The sequence below is a fragment of the Neltuma alba genome, unplaced genomic scaffold (assembly GCF_004799145.2).
Source record: "Neltuma alba isolate B1F8T4 unplaced genomic scaffold, ASM479914v2 tig00000841_pilon, whole genome shotgun sequence".
Lineage (NCBI taxonomy): Eukaryota > Viridiplantae > Streptophyta > Magnoliopsida > Fabales > Fabaceae > Neltuma > Neltuma alba.
In genome coordinates this window covers 22,802-35,058 of record NW_021632217.1, presented here as the reverse complement: position 1 = coordinate 35,058, position 12,257 = coordinate 22,802, and the positions used below count along the sequence as shown (strand labels likewise).

The 12,257-nt window shown below is 33.8% G+C and overlaps 1 long non-coding RNA gene across 1 annotated transcript; it reads left to right on the top strand.

Moving 5' to 3' along the window:
- Positions 1 to 11,130: 11,130 nt before the first annotated feature.
- Positions 11,131 to 11,636, top strand: LOC114746734 (uncharacterized). Its single transcript, XR_003740303.1, has 2 exons — positions 11,131 to 11,239; positions 11,313 to 11,636. It is a non-coding gene; the product is annotated as an uncharacterized LOC114746734 (long non-coding RNA).
- Positions 11,637 to 12,257: the final 621 nt, after the last annotated feature.

Genomic DNA, 12,257 nt, shown 5'->3' with positions numbered 1-12,257 from the left:
TCATTTTATAAATAGATAACATCCCAAAACTAATGAAAAAGATTGGATGTTTATGGATTTTGGTTTGAATGGCAACGAATTTTATGGTGCAACACACAACCCTGTTTCTTACTTTCTTCCATGCTTGCAGCCAGAATTATGTTGACTCTTTGAGAGTGGTAAGATAATTAATTTTTTCTTGATTGACAATAATTGAAGTCGTGGTTTTTTAAAAAAGTAAATCGTGATTTTAATAATAATTTTCAACCTAAAATCAATTCTGCATTGTAAAAACACACTAAATTGGATATTATAAAAGGAACTAATTTCTTATAACTTAATCAATCAAGGTCTGAATCCCTTTAGAAAGAAGTGCTCACATTCAATATCTGATAATGTTTCGAACACACTTCCAATAGAAAGTTACATTTACGTAAATAATTAATCATCATTCATTATGTAATGATTTATCTTGTTTATCTATGTAGAATTGAATTGTTTGAGATGCAAGCAAGAGGAAAGAAAACTCATGAAAGTGAAAGTGTAGATGAATCCCATGTGAAAACTTATCTCCAATAATTGTATATTCAACTTAGAAGTCTCTGGCCAAAAAAAAAAGAATAAAGACTTAGAACTCATCAAGCTAGTTGATCAATCTCCTGGTATGCTCCTTGTGGATCAAGGTCAGATTCATGGTTGCAATGCCAAAATTGCAGTCCTCAGAAATGCATTCAGGTGAAAAGATCAGAGGAGGAGAAAACAGGATCTTTCATGATTGGGTTTGACATCCAGAGGCAGCATAATAAGTAGGTTAGTTGAATGGTGTACAAAATGATTCTACTTAGGACATCTTCAATTGATTGATAAAACTAATAATTAATATTCAATATATAAATATAATGTAATGTACAAATTTCTTAGGAAAGCAAGCTGTTCATAAATCTTGAAAAGTTTGATTCAATCTCATATCCGTCTAATAAGTTTACTTTTCAACCTTCTTTGTATTTTTCTGATATTTTTCTGATAAGGCCGTATGTAATTTTGTTCTTTTTCTAATATTCCTTCACAGTTTAATAACATTTAGAATTTAGAAGTTACTAGTATAATTTTTTATGAGGAGAAAAAGTCAATTTTAAGAAGTTGGATGGATTGAACATATCTGGCCAAACTTGACGCAGGACTACAAATGGGTCATCCTTTCATTAGAATGATTAAAGTTAGGAAATAAACTATTTTCCCTCCTCTCCAAAATAAAAAGCTAATTGAAGGGTTTATTCTAATCTTAAGTATAAAATTATAATTCATTTTGCCTATTAAATTTATAATTTTTTTAAGTCTTCCCTATTGATTGTATACACTTCCTTCGGTCCTATATATAAACTTCACTTTTAGATATGGATCTGGTCCAAAATGTAAGCTTTATTTTTTGGTTTGTCTAAGCATTTATTACTTTTCTTTTTATTTTGTCATTATTTGACTGTATTTAGTACTCTCACACACACATTAATATTATTCCCATGTGTTCTCTTTTATCATTTTTTTATTTATTGAATCTCATTTACTCTCTTAATAAATAAGAGCAAATTTGAGAAAAAAGATATATTTCTAACCTATTTATTATTTTTAACCAACTTTAATTGCTAGTTAGTTAAATGTAATTCAATTATTTGAAACTTATATATAAAACCGGAGGTAATATGAAAGGAAGATTTCATTAATGAGGGTAATAACAAAAAGGATATGTTAAGAAAACCAGTATATATTTATTACAGATAATTAATTTAACTATTTATTTCTTACATTTAATACCCGAGTGATTATTTACTCCATTTGGTTCTTATTATCAGGACTTCTTGTATATTTCATACTACAAAATATTTTATTTAGAGTATTAGTATTTCTTAACGTAGCACTCCCAACTAACTATAAATTTATTTAATTAATTAACCAAACTTCTTTCAGCATGACTTTTGTTAAAATTAATTTTGAGATTTTATGTGAACTAATTAATTAGAGTCTATAAAAAGAATTAGAGAAGTATAATTTATTAATAACACAATAACTTCTTATTAACATTTATGACTTCTCCTCTGAATTCTAATCTCTCCATATCCAACACTGCCAGAGGCATGTTTAAATGTTATCCATAAACAAAATCCTTGTCTAAAAATTCAGGAGAAAACGTAATATAAAGATAAATGATAAATGAATGAAATAAAATCGTAATGAAGAAGAGAATAGTAAGTCATGGGTTCCTCTACTGCCTTGGGCGGGAGGCCGAAAAGGGAACTCTTTACCACGCTATTTTTTCAAGTTTAGCAAGTGAAGGGTGGAAGTCATAATTAAAAATCTTAGGGGTAAGGGTTGTATATTTCTCCTGAAAGTTTGTGTTTAATATTACTAGAAAGCTTAAAATTATATTACCTTTGCTTCTAAATATAAAAATAAAAACTAGTTGACTAATTTGAATATATTAATGAAATAAGTTAAGTTAGTTATTTGCAATAAATAGTTATTGTTTTTTTTTCTAAAATATCTTTACTAATCAGGTTTGTTGGTTAGAACCATCACTATTAAATAAACTATCTTGAAAAGAAAAATATGAGAGACAAAGTTGATTAAAATTTTAGATTTAGAACCAAAACAAAAGTCAAATAAGACTTATATTGAGGACCAGAAGTAGTAACAATTTTGTCTCTTACAGTTAAAAGAGTAATGCTGGCTATTAAAATAATAATATTGACTATTAGTATTTTCAATGATAAAATTGCTATATTAATTTCAAAAAACTTTGAAGTGCACAATACTCTTAACTGAAAATTTTCGAGATAAATTTGTATTTTAACTCTATTTATTTTTTTAAAATATAATTCCTTAAGTTTCAGGTAAAAAAAAAATGCTCCTTTTGGTTTATAATATAAAACTTTTCTAACTAATTCATGTGTATCAATAAAAAATATTGAAAAAGATTAAATTTGTTATGAAATTTAAGTGATTCCCAATATTACCATTATTAACCACCCTAAATTCTAATATCATATTAATTTCTACTCTTTCTCATTATCCTTATTAAATATGGGCATAAATGAAAAAACATTTGTTGAAACTATCTAAACATATTATAAAATGGATAAAAAATTTTCTAAAAGACTTCTTAGGGACAATAGGAATATATTTATAATTTTATTCTCCAACTATATTTGTAATTGTATTGTCCATCAATTTCATTTCCCTTTTTCTCTCTTTATTTAGGGAAACAAAAAAAAAAGAGCTTATTCTAACTAGTTTAACGCATACTTGTCACGCTAGATTAGTTTTTACTCTTGAAATGATACGAGAACACGAGATATATTAATTTATTTTTTAAAAAATTATCTATTTTTTCTCAATTTTTTTTGGCCGGGATATTTTCTCTCAAATTTAAACTTATTAAACATGCGGAGCATGAAATGCGTCCTGAAATTGAAAAAATTTATTAAAAAAAACGACGAGGAGCCTCCGCTATATTAGGATTTTTTTTGGGCCATTAATATTAGGAATTTATTATATGTAGAGGACAATTATTTAGTTATATTTATCATGCAGTAAATGAAATAATAATTAAACATAATATTATTTTTCCAACCATAAAAATAAGAAAAACAACAACGTTTGGGGAAAAATAATACTACATTATTTTTCCATCAATATATGTTAATTTATTTTTGTATTTTATATTGACATAACGTTTACTCCCCATGGGCGAAAAAATATTAGGAGAATTACAATAGGATTCCAGTAAAAAAGATAATTACTAAAAAGGTCCCAATAACAACCTAAACAATATATAATGACAAATTTCAAAATAAAAATAAACATTTTTAAGACTCATTTTATAATTATTTTTTAATCTATTGTAATTCTCCTAAAAATATTATAGGAAAATTACACACAGGTCCCACATAACAGACTTTATTAATTCAAGGTCTCTTGAAATCCCAAAATGGATAACAGGACCTAAGGGACCTAAGAGTAATAGATTCTAATTGTGAAATTACATCATTTTATAACTCTAACCACATTAACGAAATTACACCCATGATGAATAAAATCATGTATGATTAAAATGGATCACCCTTGATAGTTTAAGTGATTTGAACCATATCCTAAATACCCATATACCTACACTCCATCAGCCTTCAAAGTTCAAACCATGAAATCAATATTACATTTTCAAGGTTTGTGAGAAAAAAGATGATAAATGTTGTCAATAATAAAGCCTACAAATAAGATGAAGTAAGGGGATAACTTGCCTGGAATAATGAAGATGATGGAAATAATTGTACAACTCCTTTCCTTCTTTGTCAATCTTCCCTTCCCATGTAGCAGCAAAAAACATGCCAATTGAATCTCATTCCGGTCTCTTTTTCTCTTTCAATTAGTGAGGGTAAAATAATCTTCTCACAATTGTAAATTTTTTGCTCCTAGGTCTTGGGGACATAGCAACAACTTAGAGTATGTTTGGATTGACGTTGGGCAAAACTGACTTCTAGTCCAACTGACTTTTGTAACTGAAGTTAGAGTAAAAGTCAGTTAGAGTATGTTTGGATAGGTACTTTTAAAAAGTCAGTTGAAAAAGTTGAAAGTTATTTGGGGTATGTTTGGATTGGCGTTGGGCAAAACTGACTTCTAGTCCAACTGACTTTTGTAACTGAAGTTAGAGTAAAAGTCAGTTATGGTATGTTTGGATAGGTGCTTTTAAAAAGTCAGTTGGAAAAGTTAAAAGTTGTTTGGATGAGTAAAAAAGTTAGTTCAATTGTAAAATGACTAAAAAGGACATATACTTTATTAAATAGTAGTGTTTGATATTTTTAATATGATAATTGTTAAAAAATATCTAAAATTATTATGATAAAATAAAAATAGTTTATTTGTGAGATTATAAGATAAAAATATTTGTTACCAAGACAAATTTAAAAACACATTGTAGATAATTAATTAAAGGGTTAATACAATGATTAGTCCTTACACTTTTCATTCATTTTGGTTTTGGTCCCTGAAGTTTGTAACCTCCAGTTTTGGTCCTTTAAGTTTGCTCCGTTTAAAACGTTAGTCCTTATATTTTTAAAAGGACTTGGTGTCACCTTTAACACTATTAAATATGCTGACATGTCTCTAACTCTGTTAAATATGCTCATATGGAACCAAGTGGACGAGCTGAGGTGGCTTATAAAAGATTAAAAAAAAATTGACGATTAAAAAGATGGTAGAGAAAGGAACAGGCGGTAAAATGTAATACGCAAGTCGAAAGGCAAAACCATTCTTTCCAATAGAAAAAAGAAAATGAAAGGGTTAGGTCAAAAGGGTCCCACTTGGTAGTCGCCGGAGTTGAGCTGGCCGTCGCCGAAGGTGGGGAACTGACCGATCAAGGTGCGACAGTGAAGGAGGAATCGCATTTTCAATTATATTCTTGAATATATTCTTGAATATGTTCTTGAATATATTCTTGAATACATATTAGAGAAATGCATTTGAAACGTTGGAAAAGTTGCATCTGGGAGCGTTCAGAAATAAGATGCTTTTTTTCAGAAGTCAGGTTGAAAAGCTACCTATCCAAACAATGAGTTTAGCTTAGAACGCTCCTAACTGGCTTATTACAATTTCCAAGGCACGTTTGGATCTCAAAACGGAGATCCAAACATACCCTTGGATGATTAATAGAAAAGTTAGTTTAGTTGTAAAATGACTGAAAAGGGCATGGACTTTATTGAATAGTAGTTTTTGAAATTTTATGTTTTTAATTTGATAATAGTTTTTAAAAAAATATAAAATTATTATGATAAAATATAAATAGTTTATTTGTGAAATTATGAAATAAAAATATTTATTACGGAGAAAAAATTTAAAAGCACATTATAAATAATTAATTAAATATACATAATGGACAAACATGAATATAAATTAAAATTCATTTGGTCTCTAATTAAAGTAAATGAAATCACATAACTAATTAGATAGTAAGCTTTGCACAATTTGGTCTCTAATTGAGTCACGAACACGATTCATTTGTGCGGTAGATGTTAAACTTGACGAGGATGCCTCACCAGCTGCATGATTATTGTCTTCATCTATTACACTTCCATGTTCAGCTTCTATAAAGCGATCATCAGTTGGAGAATTTTGCCTGATAAAATTATGGACAGCCATTATTGCACAAACTATGCAGACTTGTGTTTGAAACTTGAATCTGGGCATATTTTTTAAGATTACAAACCTTTTCTTCCACACCCCAAAAGTTCTTTCAATAGTGGATCTCAAACTTGAATGATAATAATTGAAGGCCTCATTCTGATTTGTAAATCCTGGGTGACAATTAAAGTCTGGGAGATGATAGCGCTCACGTCTGTACGGGCTAAGGTATCCCACTTGTGATGGATAACCAGCATCAACCAAATAATATTTTCCTAAAAAATCATGACTCAATTATGTTAAGGTGAAAATAATACAAGTGAAGCTGAATTTAAAAATAATTAATTTGGAAATTAAAGAAATATACTTTCAGGTGGATGAGAAAAATTCATGGATGGAGTTAAGATAGCAGAATGAAAGACATGAGCATCATGTGCACTACCTTCCCAGCCCGCCAACACGAATGTGAAGCACATATTCCAATCACATACGGCTATGACATTTTGACTAGGAAATCCCTTCCTATTGATATATTTGTCTTGCCTAGCTTGACTAACCTTACAATTTATGTGAGTACCATCAATTGCTCCAACTACATCCCTAAAAAATGGAAAGTATCGTGGATCATTTGCTATTTTTGGGTGACAATAGGAAAATGTAGGATCAGTTAGCCTGATATTTTCTCAAGATAAATTGAGGCAAGCAGCCAACACTCTATGAAAATGCCGACTGACAGTTTCTCCTGAACGCTGAAACCTTTCCTGAATCATCCTATTACAATGGCCATGCGCAATTGTATTCAAGAACATGGCAACAGATTCATGGACACCTATGTACTTAGTATTTTGTAACCCATGTTCAACCAATTTAGAACATAACTGATGGAATGTCTCTATGTCCATTCGAAACATATCCTTAGACCGTCCTTCATGCCCGTCTAAAAGTTCTTGAACCCACAAATAACCAGTTTGTTCACTAGTTCTACATGGCTGTTTGCACAGAAAAGGTGTCACATACTGACCCATTAACACACTTAGCTCTGATAATTGTGTTGTGTGTTCATGTAAAGCGAGAACTAATTGAGACCATTCGTCTCCCCCATCATCCTCCCAACCCTCGCCCCAACCCTCCGTTGAATCAAACATAATAAATGTGTGTTACCTGTGAATAGATAAATACTAAAGGTAAGTAAAAATTTTCACAAAAAAGAAAAGAAAAGAAAAGATAATACACAAATTATCATTAAACTTTAACATAATAATTAAACATAGTCATGAAACATACAACATTAAACTTAGTCATTAAACATAGTCACGAAACACACAACATTAAACCTAGTCATTAAATACATCGTCATAACACATAACACATAATACAACATTAAGGTAGAAAAACAGAAGTCATAACAAGTCCCCTGGCACAACTCAAGGATTCTTAGGTGCAGCATATGGCGGTGGATTTTCAGCATTGTGCTTCAACCAAGCCACTAATACCTTCCTATTTTCTCTCAGACCAGCATATATGTCCCTGAAAGTCTTGTTTGCCAGCAGATTACAACACATGACACAAAGATGAGTGTCACTGACAATTTCCTCCATACTCAGCAAATCAGCAGTCAGCTCAGTAGTGTTATCACTATTGGAGATTTTGTTTATTGCCGCTGTTGTACTAATGGAAGCCTTCTCAATCGAGCTTACTGCATCTGCTATTCTTTTTGTCGCAGGCATTTTTTGCTTCTTGTACTTATCCAACCCTCCACCTCTCTTCCTCTTTCCTTGGCTCCCTGAACCACTAGGTATACTGGGTGCAGTGTTTGATGTGTTTGCAGTTAAATTGATACCGTCCAAATCATTCGAAACTCCTGCACGGCGTCCAGTGTCAACACCTATCAGCCCGTCTTCACTGTCCCCTGAACCTTCTTCCCAATCCATTGTGGGTCGGTAATCATTTGGCTGATCAGCCCTCTGTGGCTCAGGCTGGGTCGAAGAAGGTGACCACATATCCTGTCCTGATGCCATAGTGCCCTTGAATAGAGTTTCCAATTCAGTCCGGAATTTTAACCCATGCTGCCTAAACTTTTCGTATGCTGGATTTTCCTGCAAAGCCAAAAGTAAACAAAAGTTAAATTATTTTCAAAAGTCATTAACTGCTTAAAAATTAATAGAAGCTAGTTCATACCCGCTTCTTTCTCTCCCACCACTCATCAGATGCCACCACTGTGTTCCTTTCAGGGTCCCACCCTATACCGTCTCCTTACCAATTAGCTGCTCAAATGCCTTCCACTATTTTCTCAAGTTATCCAACCTATTTTTCAGCTGTCTTTTCCCATATCCTCTCCCTGTCTTTTCATTGAATGTTTTGTGAATGATGTCCCAACCTTGCTTTGTAAACGAGGATCCTTGACGATGTTTGCTATAAATTGTGTCCATGCATATTTTGAGAAAAACACTAGTAGTGCTTACATCCCAATGCGCTTTGCCTTTATCGTTACTCATTGGTCTTGATGAAATTAAAAATGTATCAAATCCACAATAAGTTTAGAATCAAGCAGTAACACACAGGAATAAACTCACAATTAACAGTGTCTGCTTAAACTTTTTGTTTAGAAGCAATCAATCAATACATTTTTAAAGTAATAATGTTTATATATCTTATCCACTTTCACCATAGGGCAGCCTAACCACATCCCTCTTCACCAAGAGCACAAAATTCTAAATGAAATCCCTGAATAATGTCTCACATATTCTTAAGAATGATATTTTGAAAATAACAGAGTTTACAACATGCTAAAACAAATTAGAAAAAAAAACTATTTTATATTCTGAAAAAGGAAAACAAATTCGAAGTTAAACCCCGGGCACAAGTATGACATTCAAGATTGAATTATATTCCTAGAATGGCTCCTAGCAGCATTTTGAGTGAAGCAGAAGTCAAACAACACAGGCAAATGTAGAGAAGCACTAGCATCGAGTTGAAGGAGAGTGAAGCAAATTCATCACAAATGGAAAATTCATCACATTCAAGATTAATCAAAAACGGCAAATTCATCACAAACAACAGGACACAAAAATTAGCAAATTCATCAGATACTACAAGAGAATTAAAACCACAAACCAGGAGCAGACAAGTTCGAAGGAGGGTGAAGCTAAACGGACAGAAGCAGTAGCAATCGAGAGGCACAAAACTTCCCTCTGCTTTCACAGTGTATCTAAACGAAAAGGAGAACAACAATCAGAACTCAAACATGGAAAGAGTTTCTGTACCAAATCTCAGTCTAGCTCAAATATATATATGTATATATATGCATCACACACGGTGACCTTACCTGCGAATTGGAGCTGCGAGTTGGAGCTGCGAGTTGAAGACCTTCAACCAGCCCCAAGCAGAAGAGAGTGACGGAGGGAGAAGTGCCAACTTCAATGGACACGGTAAATCAAGTGGAGCAGAACAGAGTTGAAGACTTGCGTCTGAGTTGAGGCAGCCACGGTAAATCGAATAAAGCAGAAATCAAATGGAGCAGAGATGGCTGGATCTACGGGAAGCACATCTACACATCGATGAAGCACGGTAAAGCTCAACAGATCCTGTGAAACTAACTCACTGAGGATGAAATAAAGATCTGGGAGAAGACCACACTGATCTGCAACAAATCAACTCCGGCTAATCTCTGGCACATCCAACAACAAACGAAATTGCGAGCTCGGTCGAACAACCGGAGGACCACCTGAAATGAAAGAAGAAAATGGGAGAGCGTGAGAGAGAAGAGTAGGGGAGAATGCTCGGCCGTCTGGGAGAAAATGGAGAGAGTGAAGGAGGGAGAATCATTGGTGATAGTCACGGACGGAGAAGCACCGACAAGAGGGACGAAGGGAGAGCAGCCGGTGACGGTGAAGATGAAAGCCTGGGGGTGAGCTCTACAGATGGAGGGAGTGACCTGAAATGGAAATGAAGGTGGATTTGGGGGAGGGGAAATTGAGGGAGGGTTAATACTGGTAGGTCATATTTTTCATATGCAATTAATGCTTCATAACGGCATATCTCAGTTTCAAATGCTCCAAAAGTAGCTCAGAGCTGCGTTTCCAGCGTTTACCATTTGGCTCAGAAGCTGGTTGTGTTAATTGTCCCAGCCAAACAATCATTTTTCTTCAATTCAATTGCAAACCTTGGTTTCACAATTTCCTAGGGCCGTTTAGCGTTTGGGACGGTAATCCAAACGAAGCCTTAATGGTTTTCAGGGACTTTAGAGGAATAAATTCTGCTATTTGGGACCTTCGTGTAATTCCCCCAAATATTATTCCTGCTGCATTTATTTAATTTAATTTAATATTGAGAATCAGCCGTCGGTACAGACTGTAGAAAATAAAGTTGTATTTATAGCTCTCGATTTAAGTCGCCTCCCTGGCAAAGTCCTTATTTACCTGTGCAAGTTTTGTTCCGGGTCGATCCATCTCTATCAGGTACTATGTTCCCTGCGTACTTCGTGTTTTCATTGATTGATTAATCGAAAGATTCGTTTTTCTTCCATTGTGTAATTTCTTTTCTCTCTGATTTCTTGATTCAGGGCTTTTGCCTTCTCCGATCTCGTTTGGTTGTTGAAGAATCGAGCAATTATGACTCATATCCTTTGATCTTGTGATATGCTTCTAGTTTTTCTCAAGTTTTAGCAATTTGTCGGGTTGAATTTGCGTCTCTTTTCATTGAAAATCCGAGAAATTAAATTTCCTTTTGGAATGAGAGAATAACCCTTGTTTTTGTGGAGAGACGTGGTTAGGAAGTATTGATGTCGGATATGAAAATTCTCTTCGAAATTTTAAAAATTTCTATGTCTTCTGCATCTCAATTCAGAGTTAAAGAATATCTTTTGTTTTCAATCGCGATCTGTTGGCCATGGATTTTGTTCTTCTTATCATGTGGGCTTCGTAAGGCCACTTTTTTCCTGCCTTTTTCTTTTTTTTTGCCTGTTTCACTTTAACGGTAGAGAACGCGGTAACCAGAGGGAGAAAGATCGTGAAAGGGCTCAGTCCCGGGTCTCCAAGGGCGGCAAGCAGCAGGGCAAGAATGATGGGTTGACTCCTGAGCAACGCCGGGAAAGGTTGGTTCTTCTTTAATATCTTGCTCTTGTATTGTGCCTATCTTTTGTTTATTCCTATCTCTTTCGGGGCCAGAGATGCAAAGGCACTGCAGGAGAAAGCAGCGAAGAAAGCAGCTCAGGAAGCAGCTGGGAGTAAAGCTGCAGGTGGTAGTGGTGGAGGCAAAAAATAAGCGAGGATGATTGTCAGATAGGCATGGAAATATCTGTATTAATTATATTCTGACGTTTAGTTTCAAGTTCACGGTCATCTATGAGTGTCATTTGATGTAAACTAGTGTTTCAGGATTGATGTTGGCTGGTGTGAACCTTTGACTTTTATTTATTTGGAAGACCATTCTATCTGTTGTGTTTTCCACTAAATTTCTGCTATTAAATTTAGCAAATCTGGTTGCATGTACATTGATGGGTCTTATTTGGCGAGCAGAAGCATTTCAACTAACAATGTTTGATCATTAATCTGTTCCACCATTGAATTTTTTAGGCTTGATATCGAGATTTGGACTATGTTTTTTTTTTCTTTTATTATGTTATTTACTTTGCTGGAAAATCTGCTTATTTCTTATGGATCTACGTTGTGAAGCATAATCTTGGCATAGTGAATCCTATGTAGATTGGGTTTTAATAGAGTCCCTTCTAAATTTTACTGAAACCAACACGTGTATATTATGCTTTTCATATTGGTAATGGAATGTAACTTGGTATAACACATGCTTCTTACTGACACGCGAAGCAGCAAATGATAGGGTTTCCGTGACAATAGTCCACTAGAGGCCACACAGAAAGTTCAAAAGTCTTCTGATATTGATAATGTGGACATAATCAATTCATTTGACAAACAAAAGTAGCACCATAGCAGCTCAAACGAACACAACGCAGGACAACAACCCAAGGTGACAAAGTAGGTAAACAGCAGCTGCCTTTATGAGAGGCCAGTGCCATCCGAAGTCTTCCTTCCCGAAGTTGTCCTGCCTTTTTCCCTGGATAAGCTCCTTCTCTAGGCCACCCATTCCCTCTTTTG